This window comes from Narcine bancroftii, chromosome 2, assembly GCF_036971445.1.
Source record: "Narcine bancroftii isolate sNarBan1 chromosome 2, sNarBan1.hap1, whole genome shotgun sequence".
NCBI classification, from domain to species: domain Eukaryota; kingdom Metazoa; phylum Chordata; class Chondrichthyes; order Torpediniformes; family Narcinidae; genus Narcine; species Narcine bancroftii.
In genome coordinates, this window is record NC_091470.1 from 327,648,020 (window position 1) to 327,666,827 (window position 18,808).

At 40.1% G+C, this 18,808-nt stretch overlaps 1 long non-coding RNA gene across 2 annotated transcripts in view; it reads left to right on the forward strand.

The window, feature by feature from the left end:
• Nucleotides 1-17,501, forward strand: part of LOC138755647 (uncharacterized) — an 83,075-nt gene extending 65,574 nt beyond the window's left edge. Inside the window, exon 6 of one of the 2 annotated variants that reach the window (XR_011352446.1) lies at nucleotides 17,217-17,501. This is a non-coding gene — a long non-coding RNA (uncharacterized lncRNA). Of the gene's footprint in view, nucleotides 1-11,937; nucleotides 12,024-17,216 lie in introns of those variants that run through there. The other variant, XR_011352445.1, reaches the window with a different exon arrangement.
• The last annotated feature ends 1,307 nt before the right edge of the window (nucleotides 17,502-18,808 follow it).

Consider the following 18,808-nt stretch of genomic DNA (forward strand, 5'->3'; position numbering starts at 1 on the left):
TTCTTTTGGAAGATCACCAATCTCTGAGTGAAAAAGCATCCTCTAATATTTCTCCTAAAGTTTTGCCCCTAACCCTTAACTTATGCCCTCTTGTTCCAACCTCAGGAGAAAGAGTCTATTTACATCTATTCTATTTATTCCCTTCATAATGTTAAATACTTCTATCAAATCCCCTCTAAGCCGTCAACGTTCCAATGAATAAAGTCCCAGTCTCCTTAATCTTTCTCTGCAATCCAGATGCTGCAAGCCAGGCAACATCCTTGTAAATTTTCTCTGCACCCTCTCCACCTTATCTATATCCTTCCTATAATTTGGAGACCAGAACTGAACACAATACTCCAAACCTGGCCACACCAATGCAGCATCACTTTCCAGCTCCTATACTTTATACTATGATTTATGAAGGCCAGCATACCATATGTCTTCTAAACCACCCTGTCTACATTGGAGTCCACCTTCAAGGAACTCTGTACCATAACCCCCAGGTCCCTCTGATCCTCTGTGTACCTCAATGCCCTCCCCTTAACTGCATATGTCCTATTTTGGTTATTTGTTTCCAAAATGCAGCACCTCACACTTGTCTACATTAAATTCCATCTGCTATCTTTCAGCCCACTCTTCCAAACAAACCAAATCCTTCTGTAATCCAAGAAAACCTTCCTCACTATCTACCACCCCCTACTATTTTTGTATCATTTGCATATTTGCTTACCTAGTTAACCACACCCTCCTCATTAATATAAATGATAAACCACAAAGGACCCAGCACCAATCCCTGAGGTACCCCGCTAGTCACAGGCTTCCAATCTGACAGACAGTTGTCCACCATGACTCTCTGCTGTCTATCTTCCAGCCACCTCTGAACCCACCTTACTATCTCTCTATTATTGCCTAGTGACTGAACCTTCCTTATTAACTTTACATGCGGAACCTTATCAAAAGCCTTACTAGGATCCAAATAGATCACATCAACCACCCTACCTTCATCCACTTTTTTTGTCACCTCCTCAAAATACTCAATAAGGTTCGTCAAACATGACTTTCCCTTTACAAACCCATCCTGGGTGCCCCTAATCAATCCTTGCCTATCCAGATATGCATATATACTATCTCGAAGAATACCCTCTATAAATTTCCCCACCACCGAAGTCAAACTTACTGGCCGAGAATTACTTGGCTTGCACCTTATGCCTTTTTTAAACAACGGAACTACATTTGCAACCCTCCAATCCCGCGGCACCTCACCCTCCTCTCGTGATCTTTGAAAAATCACCATCAGTGCCCCCGTTATTTGCTCCCTGACCTCCCATAACATCCTGGAAAAAATCCCATCAGGACCAGGAGACTTATCCACCTTTATTGACACTAGATGCTCCAAAACCCTCTCTTTACTAATCCCTATCCTTTCCATAAGTAAGCCATTTACCTCACTTATCTCATACAGCCCAATGTCCCTTTTCCTCATGAATACAGATGAGAAAATATCATTCACTATTTCTCCCATCTCATACGGTTCTTCACGTAGTTCACCGGTCCCATCATTCAGTGGACCTACTCTATCCTTAACCCTCCTTTTACTGTTCATGTATCTGTAAAAACCCTTAGGATTCACCTTCTCCTTCACCTTATTAGCTATGGATTCCTCATACCTTCTTTTTGCCTTTCTAATTTCCCTCTTAAGGTTCTTCCTGCAATCTAAGTAACAATCATACACTCCACACAGACCCGGCAGGCCTTAGTCATGTCCCAGACATCCCTGATGGTATTCGGCAGGTTCCGGGACTTAATGAAGAGGTACAACCTGGTAACATCTGGATGGCAGAGGGACTCATGCAATGCCTGCAGCCTGTCGTCGTGCATAGACGTGCAGGTCCAAGAGAGGGCATCAGGGGAGTCGTTAAACTTCCTGAGGCGGTACTGGATGATGTAGCTGTAGGTTGCCAGCTCGACTTTCCAGCGCAGGATCTTGTCATTCTTGATCTTGTTCTTGTGGGTAGTGTAAAACATGAACGCCATGGCCCGCTGCTCCGTGAGGAGGGTGAACTTCCTGCCGGCCAGGTAGTGGCACCAGTGCTAGACCGCTTCCACAATCGCCCGGGCCTCCTTTTCAATGGCGGAGTGCCCTAGCTCGAAGCCGTGCAGGTTCCTGGAGAAGAAAGTGATAGGGTGCCCCCCCCCCTTGGTTGAGGGTAGCAGTGAGGGCCACCTCGGAGGCATCACTCTCCACCTGGAAGGGGGAGTCCTCATCCACAGCCTGCATTGTGGCATCTGTGATGTCTTGCCTGCGCATCGGGTGGGAGGGGAAAAGTTGTAGCTTGGGCCAGTGGGCGGACTTTGTCGAGAAGCGAGGGACCCACTGCGAGTAATAAGAGAACAAACCAAGGCACCTGCGGAGGGCCTTTAACGTGGGGGTGGGAGGGGTAACTCCATTAATGGGTGCATCCTTTCTGGATCTGGGCCGACAACTCCATGGGCCACAATGTACCCCAGAATGGCGAGGCAGGTGGTGCTAAACACACACTTCTCCTTGTTGTAAGTGAGGTTCCGCTTCCCGGCCGACTGGAGGAATTTTTCCAGGTTAGCATTGTGGTCCTGCTGGTCATGGCCGCAGATAGTGATATGAGAATGTTGCCTTCAGCTTATGCCAGTCTACCTTGTGGTCCATCTCCCGCTGGAAAACGGAGACCCTGTTCATGACCCCAAAGGGAACTCGGTGGAACTGGTACAGGTGCCCGTCCACCTCAAAGGTGGTGTAGGGCTTATCCTTTGGGTGGATGGGGATTTGGTGATACACTGACTTCAGGTCAATCATGGAGAAAACCTGGTAGCGGGCTATCTCGTTGACCATGTTGCCGATCCTCGGCAGGGGGTAGGCATCCAGCTGGGTGTACCGGTTAATGGTCTGGCTGTAATCCATGACCATCCTCTGCTCACTTCCCCCTTTGACCACCAAGACTTGGGCTCTCCAAGGGCTGTTACAGGGCTCTATGACACCTTCCTCCAGGAGTCGCCGCACCTCTGCCTTGATGAAGTCTCTGTCTGCAGTGCAATATCGCCTATTCTGGCAGCGATTGGCTTGCAGCCTAGCACAAGATGTGGGAAGAGCGCCGATGAGGTGATGCGCAGTGTGGAGAGGCCGCAGGCTGGGTGGGGCTGGTAGGTTGGCGTGCTGTGTAATGTGAATGGAGGTTGGGGCCCCCTGAAGGCAAGGGTGACACTCTGCATGTGGCACTGGAAATCTAGGATTGGGACGCAGAGTTTGGGCATGACCAAGAGCCTGAACCCTGTGTAAGTCTCCCTTCCCACAGTTATATCGGCCGAGCAGCACCCAAGGATACCAATAGTCTTATCCTTGGTGGCGAGGGCAATGGAGCAGGTGGTGGAGTGGACTTTTAATCTCAGGGAGTGGGCCACACTTGGGTGAATGAAGCTCTCGGTGCTGCCACTGTTGAACAGGCACTTTGTTATCTGCCCTTTGACTTGCACGTCCATCATTGAGCACCTGAGGTCGTGAGGGATGTCCCTGGTCAGTGTGGTGATAGCCAGGATCAGCTCAGAGTCAGAGTCGTCACTCTCCGTCTGTGCGCAGCAATTTATGGCTTCTGGAGACATGGGGAGTTTTGGTGGAGTGGCCTGGTAATCGCCCATGTTGACCATGTCAACATCGGTCGTGGGATGCAGCGTGCAGTAGCCGATGGTATTCGGAGGCGTGAGGAGCATCAGTTGGGCGACCTGGTCATCGCCTATGTTGACCACATCGTTCTCAACATTGTTGGGGGCCCTCCGTGTTGGCTGCTGCCTGGCCCAAGATGGCAGCGGCACGTGGGAACCCGCTGCGTGGCTGGCCTCCTTCCCCAGCTGTGTCAGTTGTGCCAGGGGAAGTGACATCATCGCAGCCTGTGGCAGTGATGTCATTATGTCAGCCAGAAGTGACATCATGCCATGAGCTGGAAATGACAATGCTGTAGTTCTCGGCGAGAGGCGCTGGTGAGGGTGGGGGCTGGTGCAGGTGCTCAGGACACACGCTGCGACAGTCGCTGGTGGGGCTGGATGTTGCACCATTGAAGTTGGGGAAGGGGGAAGTTGTCATGTGGACAATGGTGCCACCCAACACACGCACGTGGTGGGGTCTGCTGGGGAGATGGTAAGGTCATAGAGGGCCAGTGAGCTGCCGACTGGTTTTGAGAGGAACACTTTTGCAAAGTGGTCTTTCTTGCCGCATCGGGAACAATATTGGTTCCTACCTGGGCAGTTTTGGCGTGATCGTTGATCTGACCCACACCAGGACCCACAGTACTTACAGGGGCGCCAGCACCTGCTGCAGCGATGTTCTCCTCCCCAGCTCGATCTGGGGCTGCAGCTGCAGTGTGAGAGGGCCATGAGGGAGCCTGGGGGAACCTGGAATGAAAGGCTTCGATGTGCAGGGCTGCTGCTTCCAGGGCTTGGAGCACTTCCACAGTCTTGGTTAGGGCGTAGATATTGTCTTCCAGCAGCTTCTGCTGGATGGCCCTCGAGCGTAGCCCTCAGAGGAAGGCGTCCCGGATCAGCCTCTCGACCTCCTCTGCACCTACCCTGGGTTCAGCCAGACACGGTTGGGCCAACTCTCGCAAGTGTCGCAGGTAAGACTCAGCCATTTCCCCGGGTTGCTGGGCTCGGGTGTTGAGGAGGTACCTTGCACAGACCGCATTCATGGGGGGGCTTGTACAAGTTCTCGAGAATGTCCATTGCGCTCATGTACGTGGAGCAGCCTTTGGTTGCCTGGAAGGCGTGGGGACCCAGCTTTGACCGGAGTGGGACCAACTTCTTCCGATCTGAGTCCAGGATGCTGCCTTCGTGTCCCTCGATGATGGTGTCAACCGCGTGCTGCCAGATCTCGAAGCGTGTCTGGGCTTTCTGGTGGTGTGGGTCAACTTTGAGGCTCCCTGCGCTCAGGAGTTTTTCCATGGCAGCTGTGGGAAAATTTTGTGGATTAAATTGTGGTGTCAAAATCAGACACACACAAGGTAAAGACTGTACAATGGGCTTTAATCCACAAAGACTTCCACAGAGCCAGGCTGGCTGTAGCTGCAGTAACTCTGAGTGAGTTTCGGGAGGCCGGCACAGGCTTACATCCCGGAGGGAGATTGACACCCGACCGGGTGGGGTTTGATCCCTTCAGGCTAATTGACTGACAGCCCGCCCAGGTGTTGTCCTGTCCCCTTACACTCCTGCAGGTACAGAGGTTTCCCCCTGCAGTAGGCCAGTGGTGTACCACCACACCCACATCCTACCTTCTGCCTATCATCCTTTCTACCATTCTCACAATTGTCATTATAGCATCTATTTATTACTTCCTGCTGTTCCACCCTCAAATTATTTAAATATGCCTCTTTCCTTTGCCTACAAACACTCTTCCTGCCTAACTTGAAACCCTATTCCCAACCATATTAGTTTAAAACTCCCCTGGCCACCCTAGCAAATGCCCCCGTCAGGAGTCTGGTCCTTCTGAGATTTACATTTAGTTTCTTTCTTCCCTTCCCTTGATCTAGCTGTATACTTTATGTTCTTAAAAATGCAATGTTGCTGTGAAAATGAATATCAATCTCAAACTCTCATGTTGCTAACCATGCTAAGAATTGTACTTTAATGAATTTATTCAACAACATCAATTAAAAGGAATTTAAATAACTCACATCAGAAGAATAAAGAAGTGGATCAGCAACTTGCAATAACTTAATTTTTCACTTCACCTCATTCTTAAATTAATCCTTGGAAATTTCCTAATTGCTGCATTGCGCAATTGTGCAGGAGAACTAATAATCACTCTTGGGTTTACACTTTGTTATTGGGATATTGCATAATTACAAATTTAAAAGAAATGCTGCAGTGTGTGTGTGTGTGTGTGTGTGTGTGTGTGTGTGTGTGTGTGTGTGTGTGTGTGTGTGTGTGTGTGTGTGTGTGTGTGTGTGTCTGTGTGTGTGTGTCTGTGAGCATGTGTGTCTGTGAGCATGTGTTTGTGTGTGTGTCTGTGTGGGAATGGGCATGGGTGTGTGTAAAGAAAATGCTGAGATATGCAACAGTAGTGGACTGAAGTAAGAAAAAAAATAATGAGCAACATTAAAAAAAAATCCTGCTTTCCAGGAATGTATGTGTTATAGCTTAGATTGGACAAAGTGTCTAACTTGTAAATATCTAAAAAAAAAGTCTATTGGAAAGATTAAATTTAACCGACAATTGTTCAAAAGAAGCAAAATTCTTACAAATAACTAAATCTTTTTTAAGTATTAATACTGATCTATACCATTCCTTAAAGCCTGCATCTATAACAGAAGGTGGAATGAAGTGGTTATTTATGATGGGACTCACCAGGGAAAAACTATTACAAACAAAAAATTTTATAAATTGAACCCATGTTCTTATCCTATTCCTCATTATCTGATTAGGAGTCAGTTTAGAAAATAATAGAAGTAGAACAGAACCTTAAAGTGCTAACAATGATGTTTTCCTAGAAAAATTCAGTTCCTATTCAAGCGGGGTGATGAACTAATTTATCAAATTTTAACAGTAAAAGAAAACTGTGCATATTAATCACTCAATAATAAAAATGAAAGTTTGGCAGTGAAAGTCCTCCATTCCTTACCATTTTCTGAAGATGGGTTATATATAAGAAATAATTGAATCTAATGAACTGAAAAATGATTTGGGAATAAAAATTAGTAAAAAATGAAAAGATATAGAAATTTGGGTAAAATATTCATTTTAATTGAATTAATGCATCCAATCATTGTAATCAAGAGTGGAGACCATCAAGATAGTGACACTTTAATCTGATTAAGTAGTACAAAAACATTTTATTTATAAGCTTTTATATAAATTTTTGTAATTATAATTCCTAAGTATTGGAATTGGTCCTTACTATCTTAAATGGAAATTTAGAATACATAGAAATAGGTCCTTTTAAATGTAAAAGTTCACATTTATATAAATTTACCTTACAACTTGAATATTGTCCAAAATGAGCAAACATATTTAATATATTAGGTATGGAAACCTCCAGTTTTGAAATAAACAGCAATTATTCATCTGCATAAAGAGACACTTTATGTTCATTTTCATGTCTGGTTACTCTCTTAAATTCTCCATACTGTTGGAGAGCAGCTGCTAGAGGTTCTAACAACATGTCAAAGAGTAAAGGACTTAATGGACATCCTTGATGTCCATTTTGATTTCTGTAAAGTAGTAGGAATTGGAGCCTTAGGACATAAATATAATAATTTCATCCAAATGATAAAATATGGACCAAAAGTACATTTCTCTAAAAGAGCAAATAAATAGTTCAATTCTACCTGATTGAATGCTTTTTCGGCATCTATTGAAATTACACATTCTGTCGTATGGGTAGAAGGTAAGTATAGTGTATTCAGTACACGATATTATATTATAATAAGAATAACGATTTTTAATAAAACCTGTTTGGTCTGAATTAATAACTGTTGGTAAAACATTTTCTAATCTATGGACTAATACTTTAGATAAAATATTCATATCAACATTAAGTAATGAAATAAGTCTGTAGAAGGCACATTCTATTGCTTTTATCTCTTTTTTTCCCAAAATAAAAGAGATGCTCTACTCATTAAAAGTTGATGGGAGGATTCCTTTTGTAATTGAATCTTCAAACACCAAATTTATATATTAAACAAGGATTTTTAGAAAGAGTTTATAGAATTCTTCAGGGAAACCATCTGGTCCCTGAGATTTACCAGACTGTAAGGAAGAAATAGCAATGGAAATTTCTTCCTTGGAGATAGGTGCTTCCAACTTTAAATGATTATATTATGATAAGGTGGGTAAATTTATTTGATCTAAAAATTCTGTAATCAAAATTAAATTATTTAAACTCAGAGCTGTAAAGATTAGAATAAAATTGTCTAAAAGTCTTATTAATTTTGAATTGATCTGTTGTCATCATACCCTCTCTCATCTCAATATTGTTAATTTTCTTTTTTTGTTTTAAAAAAAATAAGCTGATTAATTAGGATTGTCCTAAACCATAATATTATTTGATATTAAACCAAATTATGAGCAGAATAATTATAATGTAATTCAAATGATTTTCATTTTTAATTTTAACAATATTATTAATTATTAATAATTATTAATGAAAATTGGAAATGTTTAATTAGTGCCTTTTTACCACATATAATATGTATATATTTATGATATTTTCTTTCTGTTATATTAATGCAACATGTATATGGGATTATTGTATTAAACTCAATCAAATATTTTAAAAAGAAAGAAAATTTCCTGCTAAAATATACATATTCAATTCCAGAAAGTTAAATAAATTTGAATATTTTTCTCAATTCCCGGACCAGGAGAAAATAGAGGAGGAACATTTTAATCACATTGAGGAACTTCATTTAGCACAAATAGTTCTGGTGAATAAAAATTGGAATTCATATTTTTAATTGTGGTTTAAATGGTAAAGGTGAGAATTTCCATTTGTTTGGAAAATAATTCAAGCCTGGTCATTAGAAATGAACAACTTTCAATAATGGTTAATAAACAGTAATTTAGTGTCGTTCCATAGAAGTCTAAAAAGATATGCAAAAGGCAAAATTCTGCAGCTACTGTAAAACTGCAACCTTCCAGAAATAATACCTGATCCATCCATCCATCCATACATACTTACATATATTTATACATACATACATGCATTCATACCGATACATATATACATGCATACATCATGGTAGCAGGCCATTTTGGCCCACAAGTCCATGCCACCCAATTTACACCCAATTAACATACACCTCCAGCACGTTTTGAATGGTGGGAGGAAACTTGAGTCCCCGGGGAAAACCCATGCAGACACGGAAAGAACATACAAACTTCTTACAGACAGCACTGGTCCCAATGCTGGCGCTGCAAAGGCATTGCGCTAACCTTTATGCAAACCATGCCACCCTAATTTCTCTAATATCTCCAAATTATTTTTCAGCAGATGTCTTGGCATTGTGAGATGGGCTAGTTAATGCTTCTAATGGGGTGTGAAAGATTAATGATAATGATAGTACATTTGATGTCGTATACATTGCACAATGTACATTTGCATTGAGCTTTTATTTGCTGCAGCTGAATAGGTATTTTGCAAAAAAAACACAACTCAAACAACTACATACCAAGTACTACATTGACAATAAATACATAAAAAAGACAGATAATAAATGTTCACAGTTATTCTTGTGCAAAAAAAAGACTCAGTAAGAGTATAGACAGTTCTTTTGTGATATTGGAGCAGTCGCTGATCCATGTAACAAAGGGAGGTTCAAGATGCTGAAAACTGTTGAAAAGAAACTGTACTTGAATCGACAGGTGCTGGTCTTCAGGCTCCTGTGCCTCCTGCCCAAACGTAACAATGAGACGATGTTGTTGGGTATTCTGTGGAAGTGAAAATAGAGGGAGAGGTCATCATTATAATCACTTTCATTCACTTTCACCCTTGTGACAGAATATAGATATGTTTTTGGGAGATAAATTGGGGCAGGTTTTTTTAAGTGGGTCACATACAAACACTTTAAAACAGAGCTCATTAAAATACTGGAGCTCTGCTCATGCTAGACATGTTGGGGCCAACAGGCTTTGCAAATTCTTTGGAGAGTGTCCTAGAGACTTCACTAATGGATTGTTGTTTACAAAAAGGCAACAGATGAAAGAGTTTTTCAGAGCTGCATTCTGTCTGGAGGGGAACTTGCTCTTCTGAGAGGGTCATGTGGATTTGCAAGCAGAGTGAGTCAAACAGGCTTTCTTTCTGAGAGAGAGAGTGAGAGAGAGAGAGAGAGAGAGAGAGAGAGAGAGAGAGAGAGAGAGAGAGAGAGCGACACAGATCAGTTCTACAGTGATACAGCCAGCAACAGCAGCTGGGACTGGAACAGGATAAGCTGGCAAACTGGTGGAAAACCCCATTTGGAAGATGGGTTGTGAGTGCTTGATTCAGCCTGGTCAAAGCCCTTGTGGTTCATGCAAGAGGAGAGGACTGGCTGTCTAATGTTTCACTTGGAATAAGAGAAACAAAAAGGAACTCTGTGGTGACCTGAAAGAAAGAGGTTATCATCTGGAGAACCCTGAGGGGGCAAGTTTCTTTGGCAAGACACTGAAGTGGGTGGGTGTCCAGTGTAGAACAAATCTCTCTCTGAAAACCAACAAGAACCTTCCTGAGCAGTAACATTTACCTTTTATGCACCAAAGCCTGGTGAAGTTTATAAATCTTACATTCTGTGCACAGTATAAGAATTGCCTACAACCAATGAACTTGGAGGAATGAGAAGTGAGATTGGACTGTGAACCAAATAACTTTTCTGAACTTACACACACATTACATACACTTACACTTAGAATTAGAAGGGGGTTAAGTTAATAGTAATAAGTTAAAGTTTGATCCTGTTTTCAAGTTTAAAGATAATTAAAAGCAACTTTTGTTTAAGTAACCATTTGTCTTGGTGAATATCTATTGCAGTTGGGTTTAGGGTCCTCTGGGCTCGTAAAACCCTCCTTTGGCTCATTCTACTTCATCCCCCATTATTTATTTTCTCTTCTCCTTTCCTTTCTCTTATCCTCCTCTAGTTTTCTTCCTTTTCTCTTCTCTTCTCCACTTTAATTCTCCTCTTCTCTTATCTTCTCTTCCACCTCTTTTCTTCTCTCTTTTTTAACTGGTACCTGTCAGTCAGCTACCTCTGTCTCCCAGCTTCTCCCCATCTGTCTGTCTTCCTTCATCCACTCCTGGTCAACCAATCCCCCTACTGTCCCTTGTTCACTCCTCCCACTTATACTGGCTATTTCCCCTCTTCATAGACAATCTTGATCTGAGATATTTGTCCTGAAACACAAAGAATTCTTCGCCCACCCACTGATTCTGCTGGACACACTGAGTTCCACCAATAGATTGCTTTTTGTTCTGGATTCCAGCATCCTTGGTCTCTAGTGTGTCTAGATTAACACTGTGGTTGCTTATTATTGATTTGATGAATGCAACCCGGAATGTTGAAAAATTATACAAGTAGCTATCATGATTCTCATCTCCTTGATCCCAAGTTGCTCGCATCATGTCACATGTGGTCAATACTTGATCACTTACTTCTGCCTAACCACAGGAAGAAAGAATCTCAGGGTTGTATGTGATATCATCTAAATACTCTGAACTTTGAACTTTGATGTTGTACCAATATCCATAAACAAAGATGGAATCTAATTTATATTCACCTCATAAACACTGTAATTATCACACTGCCACAAATTACATGACAAAGAAGTCAATCAAACATGGCCGAGGAGTGGGATGCAAGGAAAGGAGGATGCCTTTTGAAAGGCAGCATTTTAATGAATACATTCCATATTTCACAATGTGTTAGTGAAGCAGAGTATCCATATTTTTAAACATAAAATTTCCTGCTAAAATATACATATGTCTAGCTAATATAACTGGACAATTCTATGTAGCAGTATAAATATATCAGCATCTTTAGTAGCATAAGATCCCCAGGTGCTGAAGGGATTTTTGACATTATTCAGTGGAGTGATGCAGGATTTTCACTGTGAAGCAATGAATGTTTGACAAAATATTTCAAAAGCAGAAAGGTGTACAAATTTGAATGCAATTTGCAGGTGGTGATTTCCTTACGCCTTATATTTCCAGATGTAGGAGCCATCTGTTTGGGAGTGTAATCAGAGAAATCTTAACAAATGGCTCCCGTACATCTTGCAAATGGTACCTACTGTGGCCATGTGAAAATGGAAGATGGGAGGTGTGACTCTTTAAAGGGGAGGATGCCTTGTATGGTATCAAAGTCAGAATGATGTCAACCTTAAGATGATGCCAAAGTTATTGTCGTTGGAGCTTCCCTCATGAAGGCAAGCAGAAAGTCATCCATCACACTTCTGACTTATGCCTTGCAGATACAAGTGAGGAGTTGAGTGATTTACCACAGAATACCAAGTTCTTGATGCTGCGTGTGTGGTATATTTAAGGTGCTCCTTCTAATAAATTTATGAACATTGAAAGTATGAGATCCAGTGAAAGAGATGCCAGTAAATCCAAACAAATTGATGATTACTATCTCGGAGGACCTTTCCTGAACCCAACACACCAATGGCATTGTGAAAAAAACATGTCAGTGCCTCTACTTTCTTTTGTAGAGGTTTGATACAACACCAGAAACCCTGGCAAATTTCTCCAGAAATTTGGTGAAAAGTGTGCTGTCCGGCTGCCTCATGGTCTGGTTTGGGAGCACAAATACCACTGAGTGTAAAGCCCTCCAAAAGGTAATGGACACAGCCCAGAAATCACAGGCAAAACCCTACCCAGTATTGAGTACATCTACAAGGAAGGCTGCTGTCAGAGACAGCACCAATCATCAAAGACCCACAGCACCCAGCATACACTCTGTGCCCGCTGCTGCCATCAGAAAAGAGGTATAGGTATCACAAGACTCACACCACCAAGTTCAGGAACAGCTGCTACCCCTCCACCATCAGACTCCTCAATGACAAACTCAATCAGGGACTCATTTAGGGACTCTAACTTGTGCACTTCATTGATTTCCTTTTCTATTCTCTCTTTATTGCACAGTCAGTTTGTTTACATTCAATATCTTTTTACAGTTCTTTTATTTGTTTACATGTTAACACAGTGTACACCTTTTTGCATGACCAATTAGTGGTAATTCTTGCACACCCACAGGAAAAAGAATCTCAGGGATTTTTATGTGATGTCATGTATGTAATGAAATTTCTGAAATCAGAAATCTGATTACCTGGGACTTCCATAGCACAAGAATCACTTCTATTATTTGACACTTAACACCTCAATGTCATACATGCCAAATGGCAAGGTTTATCATTTAAGGAGTTGTTATTACAATGGAATGTTGAAGAATAATTAGGAACCCCTGATACACCATGAATAATTCCAAAAAAATGAAGTTGAACAAACTGATAGGCTTTTATTAGCTTTAGGACAAAAGCACGTCCATGCTGCTTGACTGCTCTGCATTGGGCAAGGGCTGTGGAACATTCTGGAACCTGTGGGAGGAGCCACAGGCGCAGTTGGCCAATGGGTGTTCTCAAATAAACAGTGGTTGACCACACTGCCCACTGGCAATTTATAATGTTGGCAGGTCATTTCACAATTAATGTAACTGTAAGTACTTTCCTTCTCCCTAAAATGCTATATATAGTGCATTGAGATAAATTATAAATATTAATTTTGACATCTTAATGAATGAATAGAAGAGCAAAGAATTTAACCTAATTAAATTTCCCTCAGATCTTTTTCCGAAAGGCAGATGTGAAACGTGATGGATGTGCAGGTATATGTATTTAATGTGTCATAGAAAACAATGCAGCCAAAGTAGGTCATCTGTCTTGGAGCAGAATGTGGAGGAAAAGAGATACAAAAAGGACGGAAACTAAAAGCCATTGAAACAATGCTTGCATGCTGACTGACTAAAAAAAAATTAAACAACCTTTACATTCAAGGAAATGGTTTTAAACCTACTGACGGCAAGACTTAAATTGTTTGTTTTATGTTCGTGCTAGTTAATGATGAACACACATAAGGGAAATGCAATATTCTAAAGATAGATATTTGCTCTCCTTTTGCCTTGTGTGCACACTGCAAGCTGAGATTATCTTTGTATTTGTAACATTAATAATAGATTATTTTAAATTAAATGTATGTGGTATGTAAAAACTCCTCCATGTGGCAAGGGGATGAGATAAATATTTCCCTCTATGAGTTTTTATAACGTGCATCTTCAGTGTTATTCAGTGTGGACCTGCAGGATTTTCACCTTGAAGCAATGAATGCTTGACAAATATTAGGCAGGAAAGTGTGCACATTTAAATGAAAATTGCAGGTTTGGAAATTCGAAATTTGGAAGATGCCCTACAAGCTTTCCTAAAATATAGATCATTTAAAATATAGAACATTACCACACAGTACAGGCCCTTCAGCCCACGATCTTGTGCTGATGGATAGAAACCTACTCCACAACAATCTACTTTTTTCCTACCTCACAGGCATAAACTATTTTTCATACATTCATGTGCCTATCTAAGAATCTTTTGAATGCCCCTATTATACCAGCCTCCACCACCAACCCCAGCAATGCATTCTTCACCACTCTCTGATTTAAAAATGTACATCTGATATTTTCCATGATATTTTCTCTCTTCCTCTTAAACCAATAACTCTCTGGTATTTGCTATTGTCACCTCTATTAAGTCACCTTGTCACTCCAAAGAGTAAAGCTCTACCTTTGTCAACCTTGCTTCATATGACATGTTTTCCAATCCAGGCAACATCATGGTAAATCTCCACTGCACTCTCTCCAAAGCATCTACGTCCTTCCTCTAAGAGGTGACCAGAATGGAATGTATAGTCTAAACAGAATTTTATAGAGCTGCACATAACCTAATGGCTCTTGAACTCGATCTATAGACTAAAGACCAATACACCATATGCCTTCTTTAAAAACCCATTGAAATTGTGTAGCAACCTTAAGGGAATGATGGTCCTGGACGCCAAGATCTCGCTCTTCATCCACACATTTAAGAATCCTCCCATTAAACACGTACTCCATCTTCAAGTTTGGCCTTCCAAAGTGCACCACCTCACACTTATCTGGATTGAAATCCATCTGCCACTTCTCTGTCCAGTCCTGCCTCCTGATTATATCCTATTGTAGCCTTCCCTGTTGTTAGGTCAAAATCCTAGAACTCACTCACTAATAACATTGTGTACATACCCACATCACTAGGACTGCAGAACTTTCTCAAGGACTCAGACTGTGAAGCCCACATCATTTGAATAAATAAAGTCACTTAACTATTGCACCACCGATTTACCTGTAACTAAGAAGACAAAGAAAAGTATTTCAATAGTATTATCAGAAGATGGGTCATGAAATCAGTATCAGGTGTCAGATCCATGAGTTGTGAACAATGTTAATTTTATTCTTCTGTCAGATTTTTTCACTGAGATCATAAAAATATAATAACTTTCCTTCCCTTTTCCCTGACCCCCAACCATTGACTAAAATGAATTAGGAAAAAAGGAACTGAACCTGAGGTCAGCTAATATGTGTGCTTCAATACCATTCCACATTACACTGTCACAGAAATTTATCAGTTATCTTATCCCATAATAATTCACCATCAGTCACAATTTATCTTCTCAGTGCCAGCTTATGATGGATTTTTATTCATCTTGGTTACCTGTTGCAAGAACCAGTTTGGCATGTTTGTATTCTGCTTATCTTCACAATGTTGCAAAGATCTAGTCATTCAAATCATCTGTTTCACTGCAATTCGAAAAATACACAATTACTTCGTATATACAGAGCTGAAATTACATTTCAAAATCATTTCACTTTTGTATCTATATCCTTCCACTCATTCCCAAATGTATATTTTCTATAATTCAATCCAGAATTATATTGAAGAGTTCAAATGCATTTTTTATTTATAGATTAAATATAAATGGACATTTTTTTGAAAAAGAAAGGATTAATTTAAAATGGCACATTGGGGTTAAATCAATGTTTAACTTTCTGATTACTGGAGACATGTTCTGGAAAATATTGTGATTGGTTGACTAATTTAAATCTCTACAAGACCACTGTGAAATTGAAAATAAACTAATAATGGATTCTTTTTAGCGAAAGAATAGCTGGCTTTAGTGATGGCTAAAACAAAAAGCCTGAGGGTTGTTATAAACATCTCTGGTTCACTGATGTCCTTCACTGCCTGGTCAGGCCTGTATGTGACTCCTCAGGCATCACTATGGTTGATATTTGAGGGGTCCAGCCGTCTGTTTCAGCCAACTAATTCTTGTTTTGCTATTAATGCTCATATCCTACAACAAATAAACAGATAAAGAACATATATTGTGTTCAAACATGGCTACAGAAAGAAATATGAAGTTAGAGCCTTCTCAATTTGACCTTCTGAAAGTGCTGCCATGATAAATTGATGAGAGTCTGAGTTCACTAACCATATAACCATATAACCATTTACGGAGCAGAAACAGGCCACGTTGGCCTTTCGAGTCCGCACCAGTTCACTGATTTTGTGCGCAAGGGATTAGAGAATTTAACCAAATAATTATCTAAATTTGCTAGAATTGGAAAACCATGGGTCATGGATGACCTCAGAGCTGAGTTCAATGTTGCTATCATATGCACTCCATCTGCACAAACCATGATGAGCTTGTGAATAGGGAGAAACAATCAAGATTTCAATGCAATATTAACCTTAATATCAAAGAATTAGGAATAATAAAATGTTCAATTGCAAGGAGACTGGGCCGAGCATTTTGTTTAGTTCAGAACAAATTGGCCTTTCATTGACTATTTTGGTGACTTGCCAAGACTTAATGGGTTAACTTATAAAACCAACTTGCATAAACTTAGTTAATGGGTTAACTTATAAAACCAACTTGCATAAACTTAGTTTCTATTCCCTTGAGTTTGAAAGCCATATTAGTAGTTATCAAAGCATTTTAAATAATGAAGGAACTGATCACATTGATACTGACAAACCATTGCCTAGTCAGTGAATTAAGAGCAGAGTGAACACGCATAAATTTAGAGTTTAGATTGATTGACCTCCCTCTGTTCTAATATTCTCAGGGGTTTTGCAGTGAGTCGATGTTTGCATATCTATCTAGGTTCTATACAGCTGTTTTATCAATATTATTTTAACTGATCATGAGAGCTCAAGCCATTCTGACACAGCTAGCTTGTATTCTGTTAAATAAAGAAGCAGACATTTCTCTAATATTTTGCAAAATAAGCTGTATTGTTAGTTTTAAAATTTTGAACTTTGACATGAGTCATGAAGAGGATTGACTTTGCAAGCAAAGCGAATTTTGTTCTACACTTCTTACCTTTCTTTTGTCCCAAATAACTCTCACAAATAAATGTAGTTGGCTCCTTAGGGTGCTTAAAATCACAGCAAAAGCAATTCTTTCTGTTCGATGTAAGGACTATATTAAAGGGATTGGCTTAGCAACGGTAAAATATTTGCTACCTTTTCTTATTATTGGTCTAAACAGTTTTTGCTATTTATTTTCATTCTTTTATTTGAAGGTTTTGGGCAAACCAGGATATAATTTTATTATTGGAATATCTTTTTTAGTTCCATTTAATAATATCACATCTGTTTCTTGGAAGAAATGGACTCATCATAAAGTCTTTGAAGTTTCCAATGCTTCGTAATGAGTCAACACCACAACGTTGGGAAAGCAAAGCAACACTTGTGCTGTCAAGGCAGAAAATTTCCACTAAAAATACATGTGAACAAGAAACATACATCATCAGCAAGTTAAAATATTGCTTCAAGCATTCAAATCCAAGTTCAAATTTATTATTATCATACAAATGTATAGGATGAAACAGCATTCTTCAGTTTTCAGTGCAAAACCAAGCAAACACAGAGCACACGTATGTACAAGTGATTGATATGCAGTACCTATATAAAAATAAATAAATATTGTTCAATAAATGGTAGAGTCTCCGAGCGATTGTATGAGCAGTTCATCAGTCATTGAGCAGTCTCACTAGATGTGGGAAGAAGCTATTTCTCAGCCTGGTGGTTCTGGTTCCGACTCTTCGGTATCTCTTTCCTGACGGGAGTAGCTGGAAGATGCTGTGTGCAGTGTGGCAGGGATTCTCAACGATTTTGTGAGTTCTCTTTGGACAATGATCCTGGTAGATCGTGTTGATTGCAATATTTGGACAACATTTAATTGAATGCTTGAAAATGTTTTTAGAAATTAGTGATGGATGTTACAATTAGGAGCATGTGTTACAATTTATACTTTACAATTCACATATCTAGTGGAATGCAATTATTGATAAACTCAGATCATTTACTCTCCCCCCCCCTCCCCCCCATACATCTTCTGGCCAAATTTCAATTGGCTATCTGACCGCACCCCCAATACACATCTCTCCACTTTATGAACCACTGTTGAACTTCTATGATCTAATTGCTAATAATTCCTCAATATTAGGAGATTGTGAGTGATGTCATGAGTAGAATATACATGGCAGAGTGCTATACAATATATCAATAACAATGAATGATGGATGTACATTAATTACTTTGACTGGTATTTTTGGCAGATTAAAAAAAATATCAGGAATGTTGCTGTTCAGTATGAAAGCTTTTTCAAAATCCTACTGTAAAATTAGTGATAATTACTTAAAATCACCTGATAAATACACAAAAGATAGCATCATCTGCTGAAAAATAATGGGGATAAATATGGCGACACTTAATTGCTTCAAATTAAACTCTTCATAAATCAAGTACAAATATAAAGGGGGTTCTTATTTTATTGTGTGCAAAATTCTTTCATCTGTTTCAATTTCAGGGAAGTTAATGCTATTGTAACTGATGGTGTTAAATATTTAGTTAGCAGTTAAAGGTTCATCACTGTCTTTGGTCACAAGCTTTTCATTGATTTAAAGAAGGTAGACATCACTTATATTGGCAGGATATATTGCCCTTTAGTCAATACGCTTGAGAACTTAGTAGTGTGGTGTCTTCTCAAATCACTCCTGAAAATATTTCCATGGTGTTGTCAAGAATTTAGACCCTGAATCAATTCAGGGGGCTGTGAAGCTTTGAGGTGGACATGCAATCAGTGGAGTTCTTGTATCCTGCCCCTGTTCTTTTAGTTTTTAGAGGCTTTGGTGTGGAAGAAGTAGTGTAAGAATCACCGCCAAGTGTGCTGGTGGTCTAAGAAATAGCTATCTCC